This window comes from Dermacentor andersoni, chromosome 6, assembly GCF_023375885.2.
Source record: "Dermacentor andersoni chromosome 6, qqDerAnde1_hic_scaffold, whole genome shotgun sequence".
In the NCBI taxonomy this organism is placed as follows: domain Eukaryota; kingdom Metazoa; phylum Arthropoda; class Arachnida; order Ixodida; family Ixodidae; genus Dermacentor; species Dermacentor andersoni.
Window position 1 is genome coordinate 152384504 of NC_092819.1, and position 23374 is coordinate 152407877.

The following is a 23374-nucleotide window of genomic DNA, read 5'->3' on the forward strand; positions in this document are numbered from 1 at the left end:
TGCGCTGCCGCTGTTAGCTAATCACGTCGGGTTCTGGGGAAGAATAGCGAGTTGGAGGTCATATGCTTTGACCGTTTGCTCGAGCTCCCGGCCTTTGGGGATGTCTGTTCGGAAATTCCAGCAGGTGGTACAAAATAGCACATACTAAAGCAGAAGACATGCCTGCCAAGGTTATGTCGATGTGGAATTCCATGAAGGGCACACTTCAGCAAATAGTGCATCAACTACAAGCTTTGCAAAATGTTCGGCAGCAGATGTACGCAGAATTACGAAGCCTGAAAACTTACGTCGATGAATGCGCGGCCAGTGTAAGGAGCGCAATCCGTAAGCGAGCGAGTAACAGTCTGGGTGCTGCATCTAGCCGCCGTCCGAAGCACATACCGGCTTCGGAAAGCAGAAGCACTATTCATTGTGAGTAGAAGGCGAGCACACCACGCATATCTGTAAATTTAGCAGTGAAACTGCCTCACCTTTCCCAAACGGGTGACTGCTCTACAGCTATAGATTAACACTGCGCCAGTCAAACGTGATGTCATTTGTTTAAAAGAATCAGCAGCAAACCGGTCAAATTGACACCCTACTACACGATATCCCACTCAGACTACCCCGAGGTCACGGCGATGGTACTCAAGGATATAGCAACCAATATCTAATATCTGGCAAGTAGCAGCATCAACGAAATCGTAACAATACTACCGCAGAAACGTGGCAAAGCAAAAACCATAATCACGAACGTGTATACTTCCCTAAAGAAAGGAGGGCCGATTGTGAGGCACTCATTCCTGAAGTCAAATTTCACTCCGGTACCTAGGAATGATTGCTGCTTCTTGCGGACCTCAATGCCGCTCACACCAGCTGCGGTTACCGATCAGACACCCCCAAGGGCCGGAAGCACCAGCGAGTGGTAGAAGCATACGACCTCCAAATCATCATTCTCCTCTAACTTGCCTAGTTCAAAGCCTAAAAAATGTACGTTAAGTAATGTGGCAGATTCTGCCAGTAATGCGGCGTCGTTACCCTGGACGTCACGCTCCTGTTCCCATATATACCAGCTTTCCACCGGCAAAAAACAGCTGTTCACCGACAACCGGCTTGCTTATATGGCGGCAGCAGTCCCTAGTCGGCATGTCGACGCCATCGTCCCTTCTTCCACCGCCGAAGACCATGGGCACATCAGGTAACGCTTAGATTGGATGGCAAACTTAGAAAAGTGAGTTTACCTTTTTTCTACTGCCACTCAGCTGAGCAAGCAGAGAAAAGATGTGCAGGCAGCCACGTTGCTAGTAACGATTGGTGAGGAGGATAGGAAGGCATACAGCGCGTTCAAGTTTGAAGAACGAGAAGACAGAAACGACGTCCACATCTCGTTACAGAAATTTGAGAATTTCCACCAGCCTGAAACGAATCTAACCTTGCAGGAATTCCGTTTCGGATCAAGAAACCAAAAGGAAAGCGAGGGCTTCAGTGAATGGTTGACCGAACTGCGTATACTAGCTAAAAACTGCGCGTTTGGAGCGCTAGAAGATCTCATGTGTGCAGCCGCATTGTTCTGGGCATTCGAGACAAGAATTTGCAGGAAAAGCTAATCGCTGAATACCCTCGCGTATCAGAAGACTGTCGATATCTGTCGCGCACATGAGCAAGGGAAGGAGCAGTTTCGTGAGTTAATCGTAGCAACCACAACCACTCAGGGAACCAGAGTTCATGAAGTAGCATGTAACAGAAACGCTTGCAGTAAATGCGGCTACCAGACACATCGCAGCGGAATATGCCCTGCGAACGGGAAGACTTGCAAAAAAAGCGGCAGGTGCAACCATTTTGCCCAAGTATGCAAGACACCGGGGCCATCACGAGACACGGTTCAGGTAGGCAGAGATTTGCGCGAGCTGCATCTAGAACCAGATGAGGACTATTTCTCGGAAACTTCACGAGACGTGGTTCCGAGACGGAGAGATTTGCGTGAACTGCGTCTAGAAGCAGACACGGATTATTTCTAGGGGATTTTTACGCTGCATACCATAACAACACATAAGTGGTATGCGACGCTTCATATTGAAGCCACACCAATGACGTGCAAATTAGACACGTGCGCAAACTGCTGCGTTATTTCGAAACGAGACATATAGACGCTACCAGATAAGACAACAGAAGGCTGTCGGGTCACGCTTACGGCATTGTTTTGGCACAAAACTGCATCGCATAAAAAAGTACGGCTGTTACTTTCAGTGAATAAAATTTCATGAAGAAGCATTTTCATTGTAGAGCAGAACGTGCCGGTAACACTGAGTGGCTCAGCGGCGGTACGTTTGGGGTTCATCAGCCGCTTGCAGAGCATTGAATAAGAACATATTTACCCCCCAGCACAGCCTTTTGCAGAAGTCTTCAAAGGGCTCGGCCAGCTAAGGGACTTCGAGTACAAAATAAAGCTCAACCAGGTACCGCGGGTATCGTCGTGCCAGCTAGAAGAGTCGCTGTGGCCCTTCAAGACAAGGTGAAGGCGGAACTACAGCGCATGGACGACCACGGAGTAATAACAAAGGTAACTGAACCTACGGAATTGTCCAGTGGCACAATCACAGTAGTGAAAAAGGACAAAGTTCGCATTTGCCTGGTTCCAACGGAGCTAAACAAGTAACTGTTGCGCGAGAACTATCCTGTGGCAACAATAGAGGTCATAGTTCCGCGACATTCTGAGGCAGTTTTTTTTTTTCAGCTTTAGATGCGGCATCTGGATTTTCGTAGATAAAACTGCACGATTCAAGCTCAAATCTCTGCACTATGAGCACACCGTATGGTCGCTATCGGTTTCTTCAAATGCCGTTTGGCATCGCCTCGGCCTCAGAGATTTTCCAAGCAGCAATGCACCGCCTGTTAGAAAGGTAAACTTGCGTAGCAGTAGTCATGGACGACATACTGCTCTGGGGAAGGACTAAAGAAGAGCATGATTAGTACTTCAAACTCTTGTTGACACTCTGCAAAGAACGAAATCTTCGGTTGAACCTCAAGAAATGCGCATTCTTGCAGCCCCGTGTGCGTTACCTGGGTCACATATTCAGTGCAGAGGACCTACGAGTAGACCTGCAAAGAGTGCAAGACATCCTACAAATGCCGGCGCCCAAGAACAGTAAGGAGCTACAAGTGTTTCTTGGTATGAACTATTTCTTACAGCGATTCATTCCAAGCACGTATGACGTTACTTCCCCACTGCGAAACTTACGGCTCAAATTGGAAAAATTGCGGCAGTCCTTGTAGCAAGCACCTGCGCTATCTTACTTTGACCCGAAAAAGATTTCACCCTCTCAGTCGACGCGAGCCAATTCGTTATTGGTGCGGTGCTTCTTCAAGAATGCCGTCCTGTCACTTTTCCATCTCGGTCCCTCACGGACACACAACAGCGCTATGCGCACATTGAAAAAGAAATACTCGCGATTGTGCACGGTTGCACGAAATTCCACTATTACATTTGCGGTCAGCCAGAAGTAACGGTCGAAACCGGTCATCGCCCTTTGGTGCCGATTTTCAAGAAGCAGCTGCACCAGTGCCCCCTTCGTTTGCAACGCATGAGGCTCGTCTTGCAGCGGTATCCCATCAGCGTTATCTACAAACCGGGCAAGGAGCTCTTTCTTGCGGATTCTTTGTCACGATTGCCGAGCCAAGTGTGTATGGCTGAAGAGACCGAGCAGTTTCAAGTAAATGTGCTAGAATTTATTTCTGCTTCTAAAGCATGCATCGCAGACCTCCTTGCAACAACCGATAGCGATCCAAACCTGCTCAAGCTACGAGTATATGCGGAAACAAGCCGGGCGGACGATAAACGTGATATCCCGGAAGCCGTGCGCCCCTACTGGTCATACCGGGAGCACATACACACCCAGGATGGCCTACTGTCCCGCAGCAATAAGGGAATCGTACCACACTCGAAGAGAGCAGTAATAATGGGCCTCCTTCACGGCGCACATTCGGGAGCAGACAAAATCAAAGAACGAGCGAAAAGCGTTATGTTCCGACCCAGTATGTCCGCGGATATCGAACAGTACTGTAGAGTTTGTAAGATCTGCCATACATATCAATCACGGAACCCGAAGATGCCACTTTTGTGTCACGAAGTGCCTAGTTTACCCTGGGAAACTGTTCAAATGGACGTGTTCTCTTACGGCGGCCGACAGTTTGCCATAATCATATATTTCTACTCCTTCTTTTTTGAGATACGTGAATTCCATAACGTCACTGCAAATCTGCCGAAATCATGGTGTGTGGATATTTTTGCTGTTTGTGGACTTCCCTTAATGCTGTGCAGTCGTAACGGCCCACCGTTCCACAGCTCGGAATTCAAAGAGTTTCCGAGCATATTGGGTGTGGCACACGTAACATGGAGCCCGCATTACCCGCGCTCTAAGGGAATGGCTGAGAGGGCTGTCCAAGAGGCTAAGAAACTACTAAAAAGTGCTCGCATAGGACACCCGACTTCGAAATGGCTTTACTTGAGTGGCGCAATACCCCCAGGGAGGCGGTGCTGAAGTGCCCTGCGCAGAAATTCATGGGACGACTGACGAGAACCCTGCTCCCAGTACCCACAACGCACCTGGTACCAGAGACTGTGCCCTGCAAAGCCATTCAACGCCGTCTGCAGGAAATACGTCAGCGTGAGAAAGTCTACTACAACCGGTGCTTCAGACAGCTGCCCCCCACCCCTTTGTAGGGGCAACAGGTAACAGTGTACGACACGCTTCACTGTACCTCGGCACCTGCTGTCTTCATAAGGCCAGTGCAACCCCCACGTTCAGCGATCCTGAAAACGGAAGACGGCCGGGAGATCAAGCGGACCCGAAAGTATCTACGCGACGTGGCACCACAACCACACGATCCTCTAGAGTCTGATGTCCCAGACGTCGAACCACCTTTCCCAGAGCTACGACGAAGCGCACGGCAAGGTCGCAAGCTCTATCTGTACCACTTGCATAAGAGACGTTGAACTAATTGTTTAAAAAAAAGGGAAGATGTGGCAGAGCTGCCAGACACGCGGCATCGTGACCTGTGACGTCACGCTCCTGTTCCCATATATACCAGCGTCCCACCAGCAATAAACGCTGTTCTAGACCGACAACCGGCTTGCTTACAACTAATAGATGACATGAACTTATTCTTACTACGAATTATAGGAATATTAATGATGCACTTGGCTGGTGAGATGAAAATTACGTATTTTTTACGCACCCTTATTAAATCGTATATATGCATCCTCCTGCGGACCACCAATGGAAGATTTGTCCAATGTATTGGACAACCAAACAGAGCGCGCTACAGCTGTCGAAACAGATTTTTCCGCACAGACATGGCTTTTCCAGCTGCTACTGGGACCCTTGCTGTCATCTCTTGACTACGGTCGAAGCCATTCTGTTTCCCGCGTTTCCACGAGAGTTTAAAATGGTGGGACTAAGCACGAGCGCCTGTGGTGGCTGCCGCCCAAGAAGGAAGTAAATTTGTGTTTTTTCGCATGTAATAAAGCAAATATTGGCCTTGGTTTGGGTTGGTAAGAACTCAAGGAAAACAGAGAAACGCGTATTTGAGCTACCAATGCGGTAGTTTTCGTGAGTGCGTGATGTATTTCACAATGCCCAATATATTGGACATTGGGTCTCAATTACAACAAAAATATCACAGTACGCACATGTAGCCTGTTGGCGCTACTTAGCAAATACCAGATATTTGGCTGCAATTACTTGCAAATCTTAGGAACGGAGGAAGCCTAAAAGCAGTGAAGAAGAAACTAGGAATAGACAAGAATCAGATATATGCGTTAAGAGACAAAGCCGGCAATATAATTACTAATATGGATGAGATAGTTCAAGTGGCTGAGGAGTTCTATGTAAATTTATACAGTACCAGAGGCACCCACGAAGATAATCGGCGAGAGATTAGTCTAGAGGAAATTTGAATCCCACAACTAACGACGGAAGAAGCAACTAAAGCCTTGGGAGCTATGCAAAGGGCGAAGGCGGCTGGGGAGCATCAGGTAACAGTAGATTTGTTGAAGGATGGCTGGCGGATTGTTCTAGAAAAACTGGCCACCCTGTATACGCAATGTCTCATGACATCGAGCGTGCCGGAATCTTGGAAGAACGCTAACATAATCCTAATCCACAAGAAAGGGGACGCCAAAGACTTGAAAAATTATAGACCGATCAGCTTACTGTCAGTTGCCTACAAACTATTTACTAAGGTAATCGCAAATAGAATCAGGAACACCTTAGACTTCTGTCAAGCAAAGGATCAGGCAGGATTCCGTAAAGGCTACTCAACAATAGACCATAATCACACTATCAATAAGGTTATAGAGAAATGTGCGGAATATCACCAACGGTTATATATACATTTCATTGATTACGAGAACGCGCTTGATTCAGTCGAAATCTCCGCAGTCATGAATGCAGTACGGAATCAGGGTGTAGACGAGCCGTATGTAAAAATACTGAAAGTTATCTATAGCGGCTCCACAGCAACAGTAGTCCTCCATAAAGAAAGCAACAAAATCCCAATAAAGAAAGGCATCGGGCAGGGAGATATGATCTCTCCAATGCTATTTACAGCGTGCTTAGTTTGAAGTTTGAAGTTTTTGCAGTTTATTATAATTTTGACAATACAAGATTATCATGGCGCCGGAGCAAAAGGCGAGATTATACACGCCTGACTAGGCCCCTGGCGCCACGAACACAGCATTCAACAGTGCAAAAAAAAAAAAATGTATACATATACACATATAATACACACATATACATACTTATATATACGAATGACCCAATCATACATACAATAAATCAATGCAACACAACAAGTATAAATAATGCAAATGAAGAAAAAAGTACGTACAGAAAGATACAGGAAGGCGAAAAGCCAAATGGGAACAAAAAAGTGTTGCAACGCGTGAAATTGCATATCAGTCGAAAACCACAAAATAAATTACAAAAAACAGGTGTCAATTGTTGGAAAAATAGAGTTTTGACTTCTTTCTGAATATTGAAATGGTTGAGAAATCTTGCATGATATGAAATAAAGCATGCTCATCATTAAGTAAATTAGGAATCTGCCACTGTAAAAGCTGATTGCCGTAGTTGGTTCTAGTTTTTACCTTAATAAAGTTAGTTGTGGTATTAGTATATATAGAAAAAAGTTCTCACGATTACTTATGAATTCTAAAAATGCTTTTTCAGATAACCTTTTTTTATATAAACTAGTGACACTCAATATACTGTCCTGGTGAAAGTACTCAGAGGTATGTTCGTATATCGATAGGTTATGAATAATACGAACACACTTTTTCTGCATTCGGAATAGAGTTTCCAAGTTAGCCTTAGATGTGACGCCCCAGACATGTAGACAATAGTGAAATCTAGAATGAATAGCAGAAAAGTATAACTGACGTTTACGTTTTAAAGGTAACAGCGTGCGGTGCTTATTGAGCATACCAATTAATTGTGCTATGGTAGGCTTAATATAACTTACGTGATGCGTCCCCCATAGATTTTCATGGAAGAGTACACCCAAGAACTTGTACTGGGAAACCCTTTCAAGTGGTTGCGATTGAAATAATAAAGAAGATGCGAACTTAACTGGCTTGTTAATAGGAGTAAAAACAATATACTTTGTTTTTTTAACATTTAGGCTCAACTGATTAGCCGATAACCACACTGAAAGGGAATTTAACCAGTTGTTAATAAGACGAATTAGAGTAGAGATGTTATCAAAGGAGAAAAAAACGTTTGTATCGTCGGCATATAATACTATATCGGGTGTTTCTGGTATTGCCACGATATCATTGATATAAAGCAAGAAAATCGTAGGACCTATAATAGAACCCTGCGGGACGCCGTAGCTAATGTCTGCTAAATCTGACTTTCTGCTGTTGATTTCTACAAATTGGGAGCGGTGTGATAGCTAGCTACGCCGTAAGTCTAAAGCAATGCCTCTAATTCCACAAAAGGTTAATTTAGAATAAAGTATGTCATGTTTAACTGAATCAAAAGCTTTATTAAAGTCTAAAAATAAGCCTATTGTGTATTGTTGGTTTACTATATTGGCAACAATTTTATTACTTATTTCAAGTAACGCAGATTCAGTGGATTTACCCCTTTGAAAGCCATACTGATTCGGGGATATAAGGTTATGCTTTTGCATGTGTCCAGTTATTCTAGAATTTAAGGCTCTATCAATAATTTTAGAAAAAACTGGAAGTATGGATATCGGCCGGTAATTAGTGATGCGATCAGTTGCGCCACCTTTATGCAAGACGACGATCTTAGCAATTTTCATGTTATCTGGAAATGTGCCTGTAGAAAACACAATATTTGTTATGTCACAAAGAACACTGCATAATAAATCCGCGACTCCTTTAGTTGGTGCTACTTTAATACCGTCATAACCAAAAGAAGAGCTGTTCTTTAAATTGCTAACGGTGTGTGCTATTTATGTTAGTGTAACAGGACGAAGATACATAGTATTTTGCAAACTGGTGTTAATATGGTCCTGAAAGTTGTTGCTAACTTCCGAGTCAAAGGAGCCAAAGCACAAGAACTGCTGATTGAATACTTCAGCAAGGGATTTACCGCTTAGCACTTTATCGCCTTACGTAAGTTCCTGGGGAATGCTATTTTTTGTGTGCCGCAATAGGTCATTTAGAGTTCGCCAAGTTTTTTTAGGATCATAAAGAATGTCCGTAAATTTGTTAGCGTAGTAATCAACACGTGACTTTTTTATGTCCGCATTTAGCCTGTTCCTGACCTTTTTATATTGCTTAAAAATTTCAGCGTCCTTAAAATTCAGGAAGTTGCTGAAGAGCATATCTCGTGCTTTCATTCTCTTGACTAAGTCGTAGGTAACCCAGGGTTCCCTCGCTTTCTGAAAGTTTCTAACAGTTACCAAAGGAAAAGAATGTTCGCAAAGTTCAAAATTTTCTCGAGAAAACTGTTGTATAAAAGGTACTCCAGATACCTCGACTACAGGAGGTATTTCAGATAAAGGAGGTATTCCAGATACCTCGATTGGGAAGAATTTGGGATAAGAGTTAATGGATAATACCTTAGTAACTTGCGAATCGCTGATGATATTGACTTGCTTAGCAACTCAGGGGACCAATTGCAATGCATGCTCACTGACCTGGAGAGGCAAAGCAGAAGGGTGGGTCTAAAGATTAATCTGCAGAAAACTAAAGTAATGTTTAACAGTCTCGGATGAGAACCGCAGTTTACGATAGGTAGCGAAGCACTGGAAGTAGTAAGGGAATACATCTACTTAGGACAGGCAGTAACCGCGGATCCGGTTCATCAGACTGAAATAATCAGAAGAATAAGAATGGGCTGGGGTGCGTTTGACAGGCTTTTTCAGATTATGAACAGCAGGTTGCCATTATCCCTCAACAGAAAAGTGTTTAACTGCTGTGTCTCACCAGTAATCATGTACGGGGCAGAAACCTGCAGGCTTACGAAAAGGGTTATACTTAAATTGGGGAAGACGCAACGAGCTTTGGAAAGAAGAATGATGGGTGTAACGTTAAAGGATAAGAAAACACCAGATTGGGTGAGGGAACAAACGCGAGTTAATGACATATTAGTTGAAATCAAGAAATAAAAATGGGCATGGGCAGGAAATGTAGTAAGGAGGGAGGATAACCGAAGCTCATTAAGGGTTACGGACGGGATTCCAAGGGAAGGAGAGCGCAGGAGGGGGCGGCAGAAAGTTAAGTGGGGGGATGAGATTAGGAAGTTTGTAGGGACAACATGGCCCCAATTAGTACATGACCGGGGTAGTTGGAGAAGTATGGGAGAGGCCTCTGCCCTGCAGCGGGCGTAAGCAGGCTGATGATGATCATTATGATGAGCTGCAATTCTGAGCGGTCTGAATATAGTTGAGACATTGCGTGCCTCGAAAACCTAACCCCGATTACTTAAAGAGTGTTGTGCTTGCGGCGCCAAGTGTCCTTTTGCATTTTGAAAGGACTTTGTACCAAAGAAGTTTTGGAATTGGAGTGTCAGCTGTCCTCAGGTTGGCAACCAATCTCGCTCCTGGAAGACACCTTTTTTTCATAGATACTTCACGGCTGGTGCGTTACTTGATAAATTGGCAGTGAAGGACACATCGGGTACCAGATCAGTGAAGAACAATCGGATTCCAAAAGGTGCGAACCTGTCTAGCGAAAGTGGGCTTAAAGCAAAGGGACGAGGAACATCGGAAATGGTGTGCAGAGATGATGGGCAAAACTTATGTTTAGATGGCACGACGACAAAGCCATAACACTAACGTCATTTGTTCTCGGAAAGCATGACACGTGTCATAGGTGGTCCAGCAAGGAGAAAAAAAAATGCGAATCTTTCCAAGCCAAGTATTCTATATTTGTACAAGAATGTGGGAGTTGTCTACAGGGCCGACCGCATGATCAGCTATCACCGAATGAAATTGTTATGGCTAACACCTTATGGCCAAGAAATGACCATCAGGCGCTTCTTGCACTTGACGGGCGCAATTTTGGGACCAGGGGACCAAGCAACTCATGGTTACAGTACAGAAGAGATATGCGAGACCAGCAAAGGACCCAGGGAGGTATTCCAGCTTTTGGATTTTCGCATCTCTGTGGCAGAGGCTCTGGTCACTGAAACACTGCAAATTCCCACAAACAACGACAGTGGTTCATACTGGCAGCCACCCAAGAAGCGGCCTCCACCGCCTCCTTTCAGGTCCGATCAAAAACATCCGGTCATTTGCAGCGACTTTTCGAAACACCGAATGCAGCTCGCAGCACACTGGAAGATTGCAGCATGGAAACCAAGTTTTTTTTTTTTTTTGCACTAACTGTCCACTATTAAATTGCGTGACAAAGGAGCGGCAATGCTTTGAGAAAGCCCATTCCTCCTAATCAAAGAGATTCATAAGCTGGGATCTTGTTTTACATTGTCGGCTTGTACTTTTGTATTCTTGGCAACAGCATATAAAGGTTGATTTTTGTTGCAAAACCTTTGTTTCGGCCACTGGCCCCAACTACGCCATTTCGTTTCTTGACGGAAAAAACCCCTTAGAGGCCCAATGTGCAACATATTGGACATAGTGCTGAGTCGAAACAACGCATCAGACAGCAAATCTGCTTAACACTTTTCAATTATGCATCCCAAAAGCGCATTTCACATAATTTAACAAAAATCCGGTAACCTAAATTCACTCCGGGCTTCACGAGTTATCTCGACAATCAGTCATATCGCTTCATGCATATTAGGTGTTTCTTTTTCACTATGAACGTAGGTGTACCGACCGAGAAGACGAACTCCTCCTTGAACTCCACCTGCCGGCTGAACCAATCAGCGCTTCAGCAGTTTAGAAAATAAATATTGTAAATAGTTTTCAGTATAATTATTCACTCCCTCACATAACATTTTCCTGAAGGTTGGCGTCACTCGTCCTCGCACAGTGCTCTGAAGTGGCGCACTAGCCAGCTTTCTTTCATAGCTCCCGGTGAGACAATCCGCATGTATCTACGCATGCGACTCCAACTACAGCGTACGTCACGCTTACTGATCTCTGCGATGCTGGCATTATCGACAAAGATAACATTGGCGTCGAAGACAGAACCAGCATGTATGAGCATGTTAGGCAGAAAATTCACTGGGATTATACTATTGCGCTAGTCAGTGCAATATTATTACGTTAGATTTCGTAGGGTACTTCACGCATTTTCCTGGGGTCAAAATTCTACCTAGCTATGCACGCTTATATTTAACCATCTTATCCGCCTACCGGCTCACTGGATAGTCAGTGGTCGAGTGTGCATCATCAGCTCAGCATCGCATAACTCCGCAGTACTGGCTGCACCACTTCGCTTTTTTTTTTTCGCCTGCTTTGTAGGCGATAGTAACTTCTCTACAGAACCCCCCACTCACTGGGAAGCTCGATTGAAATAAAGTCCAGTGGTAAAGTCCAGGTAAAGTTTGCAGATGGCGCCGCCGTTTGTAGTGTCGGGTCCATGCAATCCGAGATAGCTGTATCAGGCAGCACCGGCAGCGAGGTTGTGAGCTGAGGCGCCACAGTGATAGATGGATGGATGGATGAAAAACTTTATTACGGTCCGTTAGGGCACGCACTAGCGCGCAGTGGGCTGCTCCTACGTCGGGACAGAGAGGCCGAGCCTCTCCGCCGCGTCGCGGGCCCGTTGGACAGCCCATAACTGTTCTTCGAGGATAGGGCTGTGTAGGACCTCATCCCGGTGTGAAGAAGTGTTGCTTTCATCGCCGCGTAACGCGGGACATCGCCAGAGCATGTGAGGTAAGTTGGCTAAGTCATTGCATAGTGCACATGCATTTGTTGTCTTAATTTCGGGGTACATCTTTGTGAAAAAGTAGAGGGTTTGGGTATGCCCCCGTCTGTTGAAGCCTTAGTGTCAAAGCCTGAGGTCTATTGAGTTTGCAATGTAGGAGGGGGCAGATCCTCCGAGCCAAGTAGAAGTGCTTAGAAATTTCGCTGTACGAGGAAGGAGAGTGCCGATTGTCAGTACCCCCAGCGTCACGCTGCCCGGTAGCTACGCGGTTGACGATCCCTCGCGCAGCTCCATGTGCCGACTCACTAAGGTTGGGCGGGACACCCTAGACCTGTGCCATGTGGGCTGGAAACCAGATCAATGTGTGTGGCTTGATCTCCTTGCTTCCTAGTATCCCAAGGGCCAGCTCGGATATGGTTCCTTTGGCAAATGCCCTAACAGCTGATATCGAGTCGCTGTAGATTGATGTACTCTTGTCGTCCAACAAGGCCATCGCTATTGCAGCCTCCCCTGCTATCTCAGAGGACGTCGTCCAAATCAAGATTGCGTTCGTTATTTACCTTTCATGATCTACGCTAACTACAGCGAATGCCTGCCCGTCGGCGTAGCGCGTTGCGTCTACGAAACTGTTCTCCGAAGCCCGTTCACGAGCCTTTCCCAGGAGAGCCAAGATATAACAGTGCATTGTGAAATCGTCACCTGCCGCAAATTCTGTTAGTTTGCCAGGACTATAGAAGTTGGAGCTCCACAAATAGACCATCTGGTGGCTAGGGACTTCTATTGCGATAGCGCAAGAATTTTTCACTCATATTGCTGCAGTATAAGTGACTCTAGAGCTGGACAAACGAAATGGCAGAACTGCTAGTGCAAAACATTGGTAGGCCATGAATTCTCGGTAGGTGTGACTACAGAACATCGGAACGCTGGCCTGCTGCTGCTTGCGGTGAAATCTCGAATGCTGACAGCATCAGGGTTCTGGTGGTCGCTGAATGCATCGGCAAAGTTGTGCTTGTGGTATCGTCGTGCCTGCGAGAGTGAAATTTGCGCCTAATTGAGCCCGCGGGCGAGCCGCTGTATCGGCGATGAGTCAGGTGCTGCTGAACGGAAAGCGGGTAGCTTGCGGGAACGCTCAAGGAAGGAGAACGGCTGGCCGTAGAGAAGCTGAAACCGCTCGAATTTGGCCCAGTGAATTACTTGGAGATAGTCGTCACACAGCTGCCGTTGAGGCAGGGAGGGGGCTTATGAGACCAGTGGAGGTTTGATGCTGGGGACGGCATGGGCTGACGATCAGCACTGGTGGACGCAGGCGATGTGGGAATTCAAGCAACAGAATAACACGATGGTTCAGCTGGCGAGAGCTGTTTTGGTGGAGTGCCACTTGGAGGAGGCTGAGCGCTCGAGATGACGTAGTGAGCAAGGACACCTGCCAACAAGTCCTCGTAAAATTCGGGGCCGGGAGGTGGCCACCGGTGCCTGGAACACTGCCGGAGCATGCATCCTTGTTAAAAAGGAAGTGCCTGTCCAGGTGTATGCACCTGATGTGCGGCATGTCGATGTAGAATTCTCGCAGACCCTACAACCGCGGGAAATGCGTCGGCCGGTTTGAAGCCACTTCAATCGCCTTGGCAGAGTCGTTGCGCTGGCGCTAGCATGGCCGGGCTCTGTCGTCCGTGTCACCAACTTGTGAGTTGACGCCGGCATTGCTGAACTCAGTTGTGCAGGTCACCACTTTGTGGTAGGCGGCGCAAACAGGTAGCCACTTTGCTCTGTCCACCAGCCGTTTCTGGTCCTCCGAGTCAGCGCCGGCCTGCAGGTTCCGCCACTGCTCTCCAGATGGTGCACTGTTTTCTGGCTTCTCCGTGACACCATTACACTGACAAACCACACAATAAACCGTATTGGATTTTCCGCACAACTCACTGTTCTATTTGTATAGTGTGCAATGCATATTGTGTAATAATGTGGTGCATGAGAAGGAATTTCTTTGGAGTCGTCGTAGGTTCACGCTTTCTCCTTATTGTGCGTGGGACGAGGTAGTGGTTATTTTCTTCTGAGCAATTTGTAATATTTTAAAATGTCCGCGTATCGTTTTGGGATTGGCGTAGGAGTATGAGCGCCTCAGGGATGCCCGGTTGGTATAACTCAGGCTGCAGCATCGGCGGCTATGTTCCCCGCAAAGAAATCGTGCCCATGCGTCCAAACTATATAGAAGTGCCACTGTGGAGAGTCGGCCTTTCTGAAAATTTCTGCAGGCTGTTTTTGAGTCATTAAAAATTTTTATTTTTCATCGACAGCTTGTTGTGGCTAGCACAATCGCTGCATCTTCTGCCTATAAACAATATTATCGCTAGCCGCCTCTTGCCATCCACCGCAGCGGAGGCCAGCGAACGTGCTCTCGACGCTGTCACCCGGCCGTCCCAAGCATCCGAAATTCCCCACGTTTGCTTCCTGACGTCGCAAGAGAACCAGCAGCGTTGCTACGACCGACAACACAGAGTTGTGACTTGTTGCTTGGTTCGCTAGTACTGTTTTCGTCCGGGAACTGTCCCGTTGGGCTGAAATAAAATCTGCAATCCATACCACGCGCCGCATACCGCGATTCTAGATATCTATAACATTGTTTCAGTCACTACCAGTTCCTCATCGGTCTGGCAGTCCAGTGACGGTGTGCATGTGGCTGTCTGCAAACCTGAATATTGAAACCTGAACATAAATATCTAGACACACGCTTGTGCTATCGTGGATTATGCTACATGCATATTGCATGTTTCGTTTGGAAGATGCGCACGTGCGCTCCGACGAAGACGACCAACTGCTCGTTGGGGTCCAGCTATCGGTTGAACTGGTCAGCGCTGCAGTTTCCTTTTATAAATATATCGTGTAATTAATCCTCAATATAGATGGAACACTATGAAGATCAGCCAAATCGTGAACGCTCTCGCGCAAGCAAAAAAGCAGTGGTGTCATCAGTGTATAGTATACTTAGTTGCGGGAGTTATGCCGTCAAGTAAATTAATAAACAATCGTAAGAGTGGGTGGCTTCATATTGAACCTTGATAATATGTTCTAGTGTCAGATGAGGTATAAAAAATTTACAGAAACGTATCTCACGATGACTTTCCGTGATAATAGGAATAGCAATGGAACAATGCAGTGAGAGATCACATTGAAGACATCACATTTGTTTAACGGGTGTACTGGCAATTATAACAACTTCGTTGCTTAGGCTCTATGCCACATAATCCGATATCGTTGCACTTTGCTATGGCACTTGCTTGCCTAGGTGGTTCATGAGTATGGAGGCTGGACGACCACTGTATGCCGCCGACGAAATGCCGATGCAATGACACAGAACAATTGATATTGACACCGAATGACAAAGACGCATACTTACGACAGTATCACAACAATGAATTGTCCTTATTCACCTCCTGAGGAAAATTAAATAACGAAGACTATAGGCTAGGATGGCGTGACAACAACGGCATAAATAAAGCTGAATTAAGAAGCGGGAATGGCAACGATGGCACCGCCAAGAGGGCCTGAAAACAACGCTATGACAACCGATCTATGATGGCGTCTTTGTGAAGAAGACGTAATTGCAACGATGTCATGACACCGGTGAATGTTCATCATGTTCATCACCATGTGTTATTATTAACTTCAGATAAACAAGGGGATAAAGGGAGCATCGAAAAAAAAAATACTGTGCCCTTCTACTCTGTAAGGAACGATGACCAGTGAAGCTGTGTATGTTGGTCTCTTAACGTCGAACTTGGACTTTCGGCCACGGCTCATCCCGGCATAGCACTGTCTTCGGGATCGGCTCGCGTGTGGGGAGAGCTTCACGCCTGCTTTACCTACGCCGCGGTTCGGCCCGGTATAGCACAATCTTCGGGATTTTGTGTTCACACACGGACACGATCCTGGGGGAACTAGCTTTTCACAGCTTCGCTGTGAAAGCTGGAACATTTTCGCCTTGATGAAGCTTCAGTTTCCCAAGCAGGCATTGGAGAGGCTACAATAATGTACTGGGTGTTGACATAAATGCATCTTAATAGAGGTACATGTACACACTTTCATATTATTATATGGAAGGTGGTTACAATACATTTGTGTAAAATATCACTTAGTATGCCAGTAGAATATCTTGTGTTGCATATTTTCATCCGAAAGCCTTATATGCCCAAGTTCACAAAAAGAGGCGGGTGGCATGACCAAAACCAGGTGCCAAAAATTGCCGACGGCACAAAGAGTAAAGACGGGTCCACAATTCCCGTATTGACGTCAAATTTATCAGTGTCCCACGCAACCCTGCATCGCGTCTTCCCTATATGCAAAAGCTCGCCCAACACTTTTTATGTTGTGCGTGTTAGCGTCGTCATCGTTTCCTATCAGGCGATAGCGCTCCTTCAATGCGGAATGGCGCTGCCGCGCTCTGCGCATTCATTTCTCGGCCCATTCGTTATAGTGGGTAGGACGCTGATACGTGACAAAAGAAAAACAGAACAAACCAACGTTCGCTGCACCAAACCCTGGGTGTATAAAATGAAGTCTGCCACCACCAAAAGGAACGCCGTGCAAGTTTGCAACGTGCACAACGATATGTGGACGAATACCCACGCTAAAAAGTTTAACCAAAGTGAGTGGAATGCTCTCGCATTCCCACACCTAAGTAGTCGTAGGGGTCTATGGCGAATTTTTATTTTTTATACAATTTTAATTTGACATAACCTAAGAATGCAGAAAATACAAAATAAATTTCACGCAGAAGGGACAATGAAAGCAAGTTATAATCGAGAAAATTTCTCCCTCTTTTTCTAGAAATTATTTTTCATACTGGCAAGCATATACGCGCATTCACATAGAAAAAGAAAATAGCAACAAAACACACCGCTGATTACTATACTCCGTAATGGAAATTTGAGCGCAGCTCAATACGACTTTTCATTTCGCGTGCCAATATAAGGCGAAAGCTTTAAGTGGCTTGTTGCAATGACTCAGAGCCGGAAAAAGCAGTTTCTATTGTGGAGGGATTCACAAGATATCATCATCCAGTCGAGTGGTTAAAAAAAATCGACGAGTGGTACAAAGAATATCATCATGAGCAATAGCTCATACCCGAAAAGGCAAGATATTCCGTAATCGCTCATATCCTCGTAAGCAAGCACATATTGTCACGTAGTGGTGACGGCAGTCGCAGGGGCGGTGAGGACGGACAGAAGTTCGTCGAAAGAAGACTGTTTATTGGGCTGACTTGCGCCCACAATGGCCTGAATTACCCGGCGGCGGCGAGGCGACCAGCGTGCTCGGAGGTCGTCGAACAGAATGCCCGCCGCTGTCGTCTGCACTCAATTTAAAGCAGATAGCGAGCTCTATCTGGGCGCGTCTGGGCGCGTCTTGCGTCTGGGCGCGTCTTGCGTCGCAAACAAAGCGATAAAGCGGCGTGGCGGCAGACTTGAAGAGTGAGCAAGCACTGCAAGGGTTCGCGGCATTACTCCCCTCTCAAAGAGGCATCGACCCGATGCATGAAAAGAAATAATGCGACTAGCAACAAATAAAACGAATCGTGCGAAAATAAACAGAGTGAAAATGCAGCGTCCTTTAGCGCGTATAATAGGGCTTCAGGCGGACGACATGAACAACTTCTGGTCGCTGGGATGCAGTCATGGCGTCAGGGATGACTTCATAATCCCGTTCACCTAAGCGACGAAGAACCTTGTAGAGGCCGAAATAACGGCGCAAAAGCTTTGCACTCAATCCACGGCGGCGAATGGGCGTCCAAACCCAGACTTGTACTCCTGGCTTGTATTCCGCGTTGCGTCTTCCTAGGTTGTAGTCTGGTGTCGGTTCGCTGCAGGTCTTTGATTCGTAATCGGGCAAGCCTTTAAGCTTCTCCGAGTTGAAGGTAGGCGGCGACATCGACGTTCTCCTGCTGTAACATTGGGCAGCATGGCGTCTAGCGTGGTCGTTGCCTCCCTTCCATGGACGAGCCTAGAAGGCGTCATCTGGGTGGTCTCCTGCGCTGCGGTGTTGTAGGTGAAGACGACAAATGGCAGGATGACGTCCCAGATCTTGTGTCCGGCATCGACATACATGACGAGCATATCGGCGATGGTTTTGTTCAGGCGCTCGGTCAGTCCGTTGGTCAGCTGACGGTATGCAGTTGTCCTCCGGTGGTTGGTTTGGCTGTAACGCAGGATGGCTTGCGTTATTTCCGCCGTGAATGCTGTTCCTCTGTCCATGATGAGTGCATCGGGGGCGCCGTGTCGCAGAAGAATGCATTCCACGAAAAATTTGGCGACTTCTCCTGCTGTTCTGTTCGGTAGGGCTGTTGCCTCGGCGTAGCGGATCAGGTAGTCGGTCGCTACGATGATCCACTTATTTTCAGACGTTGACTTTGGGAAAGGGCCAAGCAAGTCCATGCCGATCATCTGAAAGGGTCTTGTGGGGGGTTCAATGCGGTTCAGGAGTCCTGCTGGTCGGGTGGGAGGTGTCTTTCGTCGCTGACAATCTCGGCAGGTTTTCACATAATGTGCGACATCGGCAGAAAGTCGGGACCAGTAATACTTTTCTTGATTGCGGCGGAGAGTGCGAGTAAACCCGTGATGTCCCGCTGTCGGCTCGTCGTGGGAAGCCTCTAGCACTTCTTCGCGGAGACAAGCAGGTACAACAAGGAGGTAGGCTGTTTTGTTCGCTGCGAAGTTCTTCTTTATGAGGACATCATTCTGTACACAGAAGGAAGAAAGTCCTCGCGTGAATGAGGCATGGGGTGAAGAAACGTTGCCTTCCAAGTACTCGATGAGGCGTTTTAGGTTAGGGTCCGAGCGTTGCTGCTGGGCAAAAGAGCTGGAGCTGATGGGTCCCAGGAAGGCGTCCTCATCGTCGTCCGGTGGCGGCGCATCTACATGGGCTCGTGGGAGGCAATCGGCGTCATAGTGTTTGCGTCCGCACTTGTAAACCACGGTGACGTTAAACTCCTGGAGGCGAACACTCCATCGAGCGAGGAGGCCAGAGGGGCCTTCAAATTGGCTAGCCAGCACAGCGCGTGGTGATCGCTGACCACCTTGAACGGTCGTCCGTACAGGTAGGGGCGGAATTTCGACGTAGCCCGGATGATGGCAAGGCACTCCTTCTCAGTCATCGAATAGTTAGCCTCGGCCATCGAAAGGGAACGGCTAGCGTATGCGATGACTTTCTGCAGCCCATCGCTTTTTTGAACAAGGACGGTGCCTAGGCCCACACTGCTTGCGTCGGTATGCACAAGTATCAGCGTTTTCATCAATATGCGCGAGGATCGGTGAGGACTGTAAACGGCGCTGGAGTTCTTTGAAGGCTTCTGCTTGCGGTGCTTCCCATTTAAATGACACGTTTGCCTTCGTGTCGCGCGAAAAGTGTTTCACAAATCGTCGGTAATATGCGCACAGTCCGAGGAATCTGCGCACAGCTTTCTTATCGGCCGGCGGTGGGAACTGTTCAATAGCGGCTGTTTTCTGCGGATCTGGGCGTACTCCCTCCCTGCTAACGATGTGGCCTAGAAACAGCAGCTCTGCATAAGCAAAGTGGCACTTGTCGGCTTTTAAGGTTAGGCCAGACGTCTTGATGGCATCTAGTACTGTCCGAAGTCTTTTGAGGTGTCCTTGAAAGTACGAGGCGAAGAGAGCGACGTCATCTAAACATACCAGACAAATTTGCCACTTTAGGCCTGCCAGCATTGTATCCATCACCCGCTGAAACGTCGCTGGTGCGGAACAGAGACCAAATGGCATCACCTTGAACTCAAATAGCTCATACAGAGTGATGAATGCTGTCTTCTCGCGATCTCTTTCGTCGACCTCGATCTGCCTGTAGCCGCTCTTCAGGTCCATCGATGAGAAATACTTGGCGTTGCAGAGCTGGTCCAGTGTGTCGTCGATGCGGGGGAGGGGAGGGGGTAGACGTCCTTCTTTGTTATGTTGTTTAAGGAGCGGTAATCAACGCAGAATTGAAGTCCACCGTCTTTCTTTCTCAATAGAACAACCGGTGCAGCCCATGGGCTGTTTGATGGCTGGATGACGTTGTCGCGAAGCATTTCATCAACTTGGTTCCGGATGGCTTGTCGTTCTCGCGGCGACACACGGTAGGGGCTTTGACGGAGAGGTCGGGCGTGCTGGTCGGGTATAATGTGATGCTTGGCAATTGGCCTTTGTCGGGCCTTCGGCGATGACGAAAAACACTGGCTGTAACTTCGAAGCAGATTGCGGATCTGGTCTTGTCTGTTCCGGGGCAGGGCTGGGTCGATGTCGAAAGTGGGCGAGTTCTCATGGTCAGACGAATCTTCTGCGGATGGGTCGGAGAGTGCGAAGGAATCCCGTACGTCGGATATTTCGTCCTGGAAAATAATCGCCGTTCCTTTGTTAATGTGCCGGTATTGTTCGCTGAAGTTAGGCAGCAGTACTTCGGTCTGGCCGTTGCGGAAATGTGCGATGCCTCTTGGGATACCGATTCCTTGGTCTAGAAGCAACTGCGTGTTCCCCTCGATGATGCCTTCAGAGTAAATGACTTTCATGGCACCTACAGTCACGATATGGCATGAACCGGGGGGGAGGCTCACTTCTTTCAGGATGCACAGGGCAAAGTGATTTTACAGAGTTATCATCGAAGGGCTGGCCTCGTCCGTCGAAAGCGTGATCAGCTTGGATCGCAGGTCGATGATCGCCTGATGCTCACTAAGGAAATCCAAGCCCAAGATCACTTCGCGGGAGCATTGCGGTAGCACCACAAAGGTCGCAGGATAGGTGTGTCCTTGGACAGTCCCTCGTGCTGTGCGTCGTCCTGATGGTGTAATGAGGTGGCCACCTGCGGTGCGAATTTGTGGGTCATCCCAAGGTGTCATGACTTTCCTCAGCTGCGCAGCGAATGATCCATTCATCACTGAGTAATCGGCTCCTGTGTCAACTAGAGCAGTGACTTTCAGACCGTCGATAGCCACTTCTAATTCGGATGTCTTGGCTCTTGCATTGCACGTCACCCTCGGCGTCGGGTTACGGCTTCGTGGCGTATTCGAGTCGCGGGTGGGGCGTATCGCCGAAGCTTTTCTGGGGGGCGGCGTCGTTTCGAAGGCAGTTCGCGTCGTGGTCGGGGTTGTCATTTTCTGCGGCGTCGGTGCAGCGAGTGGGGCTTCTTCATGCTGCGTAGCGGGTGTAACGTCTTCATGGAGCGTTGTCATTGGAGGTTCTTCGGCGTTTCGTTCATGAGCAACCTCACCTCCAGAGGTTGCCGTCTTTAGTTTCTCCTACGGGGGCTCGGAGACCTTCCCCGTACCGCGGCTGCGTAGCTGCGGCGTGGCGACGCAAAGCGCGACGTTGACGGCGATGGTGAGCACGAAAGGCGGTTCTGCGTGTACTCCTCGCGACGCAGGTACTCCGCGATTTCCTGCGGACGTTAGCCGAAGCGTGGTCGTGGGACGTCAACGGCAAATCCTCGAAGACCGATACGTCGGTACGGGCAGTGACGAAAAATATGGCCGGCCTCACCGCAATGGAAGCACAACGGCCGGTTGTCGCAAGTCCTCCAGGCGTCGCATTTCCTGGGGCTTGAGCGTTGCTCGTAGGCTGGGCGGGCGGGGGCAGGGAGGCGGTGTCCGGGAACAAGTTGTTCATGTCGGACAGGATGTAGTGGTTGTCGTTGGGGCTGAGGAGTGCGTACTACAGCGGCGTACGTCATGGCCTGGGGTTCTGTGGCCGTCGGGGTGCCAAGTGCTTGTTGCACTTCTTCCCGTACCACATCCATGAGAGTTGCTGCTTGCGCCTGTGCGGAAGATGGCAGTAATCGGCGTAGCTCCTCGCGAACAATTTCGCGGATCACTTCCCGTAAGTTGTCGCTGGTGGTGGTCGTCGTGTCCGGACGAATTGCACAGACAGAGGTTGTACTGCCGAGCCCGGACATCGAGGGTCTTCTCAATCGTGTTGGCTTCTTGCATGAATTCCTCGACTGTTTTTGGCGGCTCGCGGACGAAGCTGCCAAAGAGTTGTTCTTTTACGCCGCGCATTAAAAACTGAACTTTCTTTTCCTCGGTCATCTCGGGGTCGGCGCGGCGAAATAGGCGCTTCCTCTCTTCGACGTAACCACGGACGGGCTCATTTGGCAGCTGGATCCTGGACTCGAGGAGTCGTTTGGCTCTTTCTTTCCTCACGACACTGCTGAATACCTTCAATAGATCCCTCTTGAATAGCTCCCATGTCGTTAGGGACGACTCGTGGTTTTCGTACCACGTGCGTGCGGAGCCCTCCAATGTGGAAAATACCTGTCCAATTTTTTGCCGCATCATCCCACTTGTTGAACGATGCCACGCGTTCAAATTGGTCCAACCATTCTTCCGGGTCTTCGCCTAGGGATCCTTTGAAGGTTGGCGGCCCCCGCGGCTACTGCAGTATGATCGGTGTCGACATCTTCGGCGAGGTTGCGCTACTCGTAGCGGCGTCTTTTCGCTTTCTGGTGCGGTTTGGCAAGGTCCCAAACTCAGGATCCTCGTCCTGGAGACGTTGGCTAGCTCGCTGAGCTGCTGGCTCGTCCTCGGGTGCGAAGCGCTAAGGGCTGGCTTCATGACTTGAAGGACGCGTCCGGAACATGGAAGGCTACCCCGCATCTCCACCAGATGTCACGTAGTGGTGACGGCAGTCGCAGGGGCGATGAGGACGGAGAAATGTTCGTCGAAAGAAGACTGTTTATTGGGCTGACTTGCGCCCACAATGGCCTGAATTACCCGGTGGCGGTGAGGGGACCAGCGTGCTCGGCGGTCGTCGAAAAGAATAAATCTGGGCGCATCTTGCATCGCTAACAAAGCGATAAAGCGGCGTGGCGGCAGACTTCAAGAGTGAGCAAGCACTGTAAAGATTCGCGGCAATATTATTGAATTGAATTTATTGACAGAAAGGACAGAGAGGTCGACCTGAGCTAGTGCGCTCTATTCTGCTACTCTGCACTGGGGAACAGGGAAGGGGAGCGAAAGCACTCGTTTGGGTTATGATGGTACGAGAAGTGGTGAGTGCGCTTGTATATGAGACAGTTGCCATGCTACCGCCACTCGTCTAGCTTCGTGTC

The 23374-nt window shown here is 48.1% G+C and overlaps 1 protein-coding gene across 5 annotated transcripts in view; it reads right to left on the reverse strand.

The window, feature by feature from the left end:
• The window catches only part of LOC140219018 (uncharacterized), a 308514-nt gene that overhangs the window by 253413 nt on the left and 31727 nt on the right, over positions 1-23374 (reverse strand). The gene's annotated exons all lie outside the window — the stretch shown is intronic.